We start from the raw sequence: 7,006 nt of genomic DNA, 5'->3' as shown, positions 1-7,006 counted from the left end.
TTTGCTTCTTTGCCTGAAATGCTGCCTTGGCTGCCATGCTTCTGTTCCCAGGCTCCCTAAAGTCTGGGTTACTGGAGCACTTGATGAGTCCTTCTAGGAGGTGACCCACAGTACTCCACAGTACTGCAAACTAGGGGCCGTTATTCAACGAGCCAGAGTAGGTGGCAACAGGAACAGAGAGTGGAACTGTGATCGGAGTCCTTCCTGGAGCGTCTCCAGATAGAGACAATTAGCACTTCCTCATGAAATCACCTGCATGAAATTACCATTCTGAGGGCAACTGGTTAATACCAGAAGCCCTGCCTTGTACTGTGGTTTTGTGTTAAGCATTTTTCCTATTTGGGATACTGTTTTCTTTTTCTTTTCATATTTTTCAATAGTATATGATTTAAAGTTTCTGGCCATACTGTGCACCTGACTTCAGGCCCCCTTAAAAGAATCTATACCATTTTTAGCTCAGGACAGAGGTGGGGGCTGAGGCCCTCTGGACTGGGGAGGGTATGAATGGTTTGTCTACGTTCTTTCCCACCTGCCATTAGCACAGGGTGAGTCCAGGAGGTCTGCACAAACCAAATTAACCCTTTTGTCTCCGCTGTGGGTGGCAGGTTGATCAGAGACGCAGTAGACAAACCAGAAGTGGGCCTTTGCAAGGTCTCAGTGGATAAACATCCTGTTCTTGGCAAAGCTCACTGACTATGGTGTGTGACTTCTATGGCTGGCCAAGTGGCAGCCAAGCCCTATCAGTAAATAAGGAACCGGTAGAAAGTGTGCTTATCTAGGTGAAAGGTGAAGCCAGAGAGAGGTAAGATGAAAAACAATCAGGTTTCACAGACCTGAGTACCAGGTGGCATGAGCTACTAAGAGACATGTGGGCAATAGAGACAGACCTTGATTTGAATCCCAATTCTTCCACTTACTAAAACGTTCGTCTTGCATTTCAGATCCATTTTCAGTAGCTACCTAGAGCACTATATTGGAAAGACTGTAAGGCAGATCTCAGGTTTAATTGGCAAAAAGGGCCATAATTAATGATGTCTGTACCAGATTGAAGGAAGGGAAATGGATTTGCATGGGTGCCGTATAACTAATGTTGTAGGCTCTGAGTTCCAACATTCTGCTCAGTACTAAAGTTCTGTATGTACTAAAGTACATATGGGGGGGTGTGGGTGTGTGTGTGTGTGTGTGTGTGTGTGTGTGTGTGTAGATATGCTCTAAGGGGAGGTTTGCGCAACCCTATTAAAATGTGCTAGTAATATGGCACCATGGCTTAAAATTTTAAAAACAACAACAAAAGCATCATTCGTATATTACAATCTATTACTGCTGAAGAGTTTTAAAATCTCCATAGTGTCTTATACCCTTCCTCTTGTTGACTTGCATGCTTGCTTTAATTTATGGTGGTTTTAAAAATTGTCTTTTGAGTTTAGTTACCTCAAATGACTCTCATATTCAAAAACGTAGCTTTCATTTGTCTTGATTCTAAGTTTCAATGTAGATAGATTTCTCCATTAATAGAAATGCTATCAACTCACAAACACAGCAAGTGAAATCAGCAGCAAGAGCAAACTTAGTTCTCATTTTTCATGGAAAGACTATTGAATATATTAGTCTAAGAGTGATCTTCTAACAAGAAGAGTTGATGTTTGATAACATTCAGTCATTTCTGCCAGTTTGGTTTGTTTTGTTAATGAAATATTTGTATTTTAATTTTCAAGCCCATGTTTTAAAGGGGAAAAAAAACACCACCTGTTTGAATCTGGCCTACAGATTGCTCATGTGGATAGACTCTGTAATGCAGGCGCCTCTGCCTGGCAAGCAGAGCGGCTGCTCCAGTTTAATAAGTTATGGGATTGCAATGGTCTCTCTCAGAAGGCAGTGCCTTTGGAAATCTCCTGTAATGCTTCTAACAGCCCATAAGTTACTTATATATTTAATATCACCCTTGTCTTTCTCCCCTCCCTTCTTTTCCTTTCCAGAAACAGAGTTGTCAGTCACTGCTGAGTTAGTGCCTACCTCATCATGGAACATTTCAAGTGAACTCGACAAAGGTACGCAGTGGGGATGCACTGGGGGAGAGATGGGGGGAGGCGTGAAACTCCATTTTTAATCCTGGCATGGCCTTCTTTGAAATCAGCTGCTTTTTAGATCATTAGAAGGAGGTGGGGGCCAAAATAAATCCCTTGCTTACTTTGTGATTATTTAATATTTAATTACTTGGAATTCTATTATTCCTGGAGAGTTTTTTTTCCTTTTTCCTTTCCCTTCTTCCTCTAAAATGTTCCATATGGTAAAAATGCTTCAAGATGTGAAATAGGGTTGTTTCTGACCTTCCTGACACTGCATCTAGTGGATCTTATTTAGGGGATTTGATTCTGCCTGAGCCAGGATTGATCAGAGCTGTTTGCTGGGTGACCTTTTACAGTGAGTATTTGATGTGCTTGCAGGGTTCAGGGCAGAGTATTTGGAATGTTTGTAAATGCCCGTGCGTACAGATGGCAGCTTCCTGTGTGCTCGTGGGGAACAGGTTCCTGCTAGAAGTTGTCGTAGTATTAATTAAGCTCCGCCATATGCTAGGCGCTGGTTACTCGATAGAGACCCTGTGTTCTGGAATGGTAAATCAGGGCACACTCAAAGCCCCTGCAGTGTGGCTCATCCTACCTTTCCAGCCTTATTTCTCTTTAGCCCCCTTTATGTCCTTTTTTTGCATCTCCAGCAAAGTTTCTATTCTTATATACCCTGTGCTTTTCTGCCTCTCTACTTTTGCATAAGCTGTTCTTTCCATCGGAATCACCCTTTTTTGTTCTTGACCAGTGCCCATTCTCTCCCTTCTGCACGCCACAAATTACTTATCCTTCAAGACCGAGAAAAAATTCTGTATTAGCCACAGTCTTATCTAATCCCTCAGCAGGAAGTGGCCATTCCTTCTTTGGAACTCCCATAACCCTTTTCTCTGTTCTTTTCTTAGCATTTTCGGTGTTATATCATGGTGATTTATATACCTGCTTGTCTCTTTCTTATGCCTGAATGTTCCTTGTAAGTAGGATTTCTATTTTGTTCTTGTTCTTTTTTCGTTGTCTTCATCACAGAATCTCACACAGACTCTTGCTCATAGGAAGTTCTCCATAAGTATGTGTGGAATAATGAGTGACAACTTATCTCAGGCCATATATGCAGATGGACACCTCTGTACATATATGTGCAAAATAAGCAACAAACTTATTCTAATTTAGTTCAGGCATGATACTAGGTTCTGGGATTCTAGTGATAAAATCATTGTCCTTTATGTCACATGCCTTTTATAATCAGCTCTCTTTTGTCTGCTCATCTTTTCACTAGGAGTTGTATTTCCTCTCTGAGGGGAGAAAAGCATATAAAATAGTAATAGGCAAGGTTATTTTGATGATTATACTTTATTAGGCATTTAAGGGTAGCAGGATAAGATGAAATATCTTTTCATTTTAAATCAAAGGACATTTAGAATAATTTTCTATTGTTAAATTTACTTTGGACATTCTCTTTCTAATTCAGGATTGGAACAGGGACTGTATATTATTCCTCTCCAGGTCTAGCACCCGGGACGATGCCTAGGAGGCAATAGATTTTCAACAAATATTTTTTAACTTTTTTTAAATGTAAAAGAAGACGTAAAGCATACTAAATGTTAACTCAGTGCTCACTATGTGACAAGTACTGTGCGAGGTGCTTTCAAGAATGTGAACTTGGGGGGCGCCTGGGTGGCTCAGTTAGTTAAGCATCTGACTTCGGCTCATGTCATGATCTCATGGTTTGTGAGTTCAAGCCCCATGTCAGGCTCTGTGGTGACAGGTCAAAGCCTGGAGCCTGCTTGGATTCTGTGTCTCCCCCTCTCTCTGCCCCTCCCATGCTCATTCTCTGTCTCTCTCTGTCTCTCAATAATAAATGTTTTTTAAAAATGTGAACTTGGGGTACTTGGCTGGCTCAGTCAGTAGAGCATCCAACTCTTGATCATGAGTTCAAATCCCACATTGAGTGTGGAGCCTACTTAAAAAAAAATGTGACCTTAATCGGTATGGTCTTTAGGGAACCAACAGTAAAAATGATGTCATTGCATACTACCTGTTATTGACGAGGTTCCAATTATGGCTATAAAAGGACATCAGTATGTGCTAAAAAGGCAGCAGAGCCACCAGTCAAGAATCTAGCCTCCCAGACTTTGAATTTCTACCAGACCAGCACTGTAATTAGCCGTGGTTGCCCTTCAAGAAAGAAGTAGTGTTAATAGTAGTGAACCTACCTGCTAAAAGGCTGGACTAAGGCAGGCTCCAGACTTTTTGTTTGTTCAGCATGGGCCTTCCACAGGGCATGGATGGCTTTCCAGGGATTCTTGGTGTCATATTTCTTTAGAAGATAATTAGTATGTAATCTTTCATTCCCATTTAGAATGAGAGAGAACTGATTAATTCTTTTATTCATTGGCCAAATCTCTTTTGCTTCCTGCTCTAGTCTGGGCACTATCTGAAAAATTAGTATTGAAAGATGAATGAGACAAAGGTCTCTGTCCTCTGTGAACACAGTCAAGTGGAAAGGACTGATATCTAAGTGCATAATCAAAGCCTTCTGGTCAATTTGATGGATTGAGCTGTCAAGAGACATTCCCCCCTGATTACAGAGAGATGCTGGTGAAAATATACAATGTAAAAAACTCATTGCCAGGCTGCCACACGAAGAGGAGAAATCTCCAGGTACCAGAATAGCAAACTCAATGGTAGAGCAATGATCAGCAAGAAGAAATTAAGCAAGATTTTATAAAAATATGGGAAATGAGTACAGTTCTTAGGGGTTAGAGTTTCAATACCCTTTGGGGATCAAAACTGAGGCCATACACAGGAAACAACCTCACTCTTTAAAGCCGTTGGTGAGGAATGACTGGACCAAGTATGCAAGAAGGAGAATTCTGCTGAGGATGTGGTGTGGCAGTCCATGAACCACCTTAGGCTGTTGGGATCACTCTCCGGAAACACAAGCCCCCCACCTGTGCTGGATCGGGCTTGGGGCTTGAAGTTCTTCTCATGTAGTGTACAAGCCATAAACCAAGAAAATAATGTAAAAACTTGGTCTGGAGTTGATTAAACTCTGAGACCCTGACAGGAGACAACCTGAAACCAGCTCACAAACTGTCTCAACATCACAGTTCATGTCCCACCAAAAACAAAATTTTAAAAATCAAAACCACTAAATAACACCAACGAACTCCTACTGATGTTAAATTTACTTTAAAAAATTATAGCGCATGCAAGAGAGGAATAAAAGAAGCCCACCATTAGCGAGAGTCAGTAGACAAAACACATGGAAAAGCTCATACCTTGGAAACTAAAGAAAATAGACCAATGTGAGAGAGAATATATGTTTAAAATATTTCACGGGAGGGGCACCTGGGTGGCTCAGTTGGTTAAGCATCCGACTCTTGATTTCAGCTTGGGCCATGATCTCAGTTGTGAGATTGGACCCCACTTGGGGCTCAGTGCAAAGTACGGAGCCTGCTTCGAATTCTCTCTCTCCCTTTCTCTCTCTCTGCCCCTCCCCCACTTGTGTTCTCTCCCCCTCCCCTCTCTCTCTCTCTCTCTCTCTCCTTCTCTCTCTCTTTCTCACAATAAATAAATAAACTTTAAAAGAATTTTTTATGGGAGAGGAGCTTGAGTGGCTCAGTTGGTTAAGCATCCGACTTTTGATTTTGGATCAAGTCATGATCTCACAGTTCGTGAGTTCGAGCCCTGCATCAGGCTCTGCACTGATAACTCGAAGGCTGCTTGCGATTTTTTTCCCCCCTCTCTCTCCCTCTCTCACTGCCCCTTCTCTACTCATGATCTCTCTCTCTCTCTCTCTCTCTCTCTCTCTCAAAAGAAGTAAATACACTTTTAAAGAAATGTTTCATGGGAAAAATATATACATACATAAAATTTTTCATGGAGATGAGGAAATAGAAGCCATAGATTATGTACAGGATAATATGATTTTAAAAGTAGATTTTAAAATAACTAAGTAGAAATTCTAGAATTGAAAAATAGAGTTATAGAAATTAAAAGTTCATCAAGTGGGTTAAACAGTGGATGCATTCAACGGAAGAGGAAAATGCTGAACTGGAAGATAGATGTGAGATAATATGGCGGTTAAGAGAACGAACTCTGGAGCAGAGGTGACTAACTTTGAATCCTGTGTCTGCTGCCTACATTCTGTGTGGCTCTGGGCAAGCCACTCAACCTCTCTGTGCTTTGGTCTTCTCATTTGTAAGATGAGATAATAAAAGGTAATGACCTCATATGGTTGTTGTGAAAGTTGACCTGGCTAGCAAATCTGATAAACTAATTGGAGAGTAAGAAGTAACAGCTGTTTTTGGTTAATATGATTATTACTTCGGGCTTTATAGTAAAAAAAAATCATAGGTACTTTGGCAGGCTTGTAGGGAAAGCATATTTTAGAGATTTTAGAGCTTGTTCAACCAGCCCACACCCATGTTGGCCTTCCATATGTGAATATTCACCCACACCAGCACCGCACTTCTGAGCTTGATAAGATTCTCCATGGTCTTACCTCTGCTCGTTCCTCTCACCTTATCCCTACCCCTGTACTTTAAAGGCTTACCTTTTCTTTTTTAAGTTTTTTATTATTTATTTTGAGAGAGAGCCAGGGGAAGGGGCAGAGAGAGAAGGAGAGAGATAATCCAAAGCAGGTTTCGCACTGTCAGCATGAGCTCAATGCAGGGCTCAAACCCACCAACTGTGAGATCATGACCTGAGCCAAATCAAGAGTTGAAGAGTCAGATGCTCAACCAACCGAGCAACCCAGGTACACCCCCCCACCCCGTACTTTATACACTATTTGTTTCAACAACCTGCCTCTAATTCCCTAAATATCTGGCTCTACTCAGTCTCTGCACCTTTGTTCATGCAGTTTCTTCTGAACTGGATTGCCTCTAACCTCATTCTCCTCCTGGCTAACTCGTTCTTTACTTAAGCAGTGCCTTAAGCAT

At 41.4% G+C, this 7,006-nt stretch overlaps 1 protein-coding gene across 1 annotated transcript in view; it reads left to right on the top strand.

The window, feature by feature from the left end:
- The first annotated feature begins 1,991 nt into the window (after window positions 1-1,991).
- The window catches only part of LOC115299624 (inactive tyrosine-protein kinase transmembrane receptor ROR1-like), a 116,848-nt gene continuing 111,833 nt past the window's right edge, over window positions 1,992-7,006 (top strand). Inside the window, exon 1 of the mRNA XM_029949049.1 lies at window positions 1,992-2,048. The gene's annotated coding sequence lies outside the window, so the exon portion shown is untranslated. The remainder of the gene's footprint in view (window positions 2,049-7,006) is intronic.

Source organism: Suricata suricatta, chromosome 8, assembly GCF_006229205.1.
Source record: "Suricata suricatta isolate VVHF042 chromosome 8, meerkat_22Aug2017_6uvM2_HiC, whole genome shotgun sequence".
NCBI classification, from domain to species: Eukaryota; Metazoa; Chordata; class Mammalia; order Carnivora; family Herpestidae; genus Suricata; species Suricata suricatta.
This window is presented reverse-complemented; position numbering and strand designations above follow the sequence as displayed.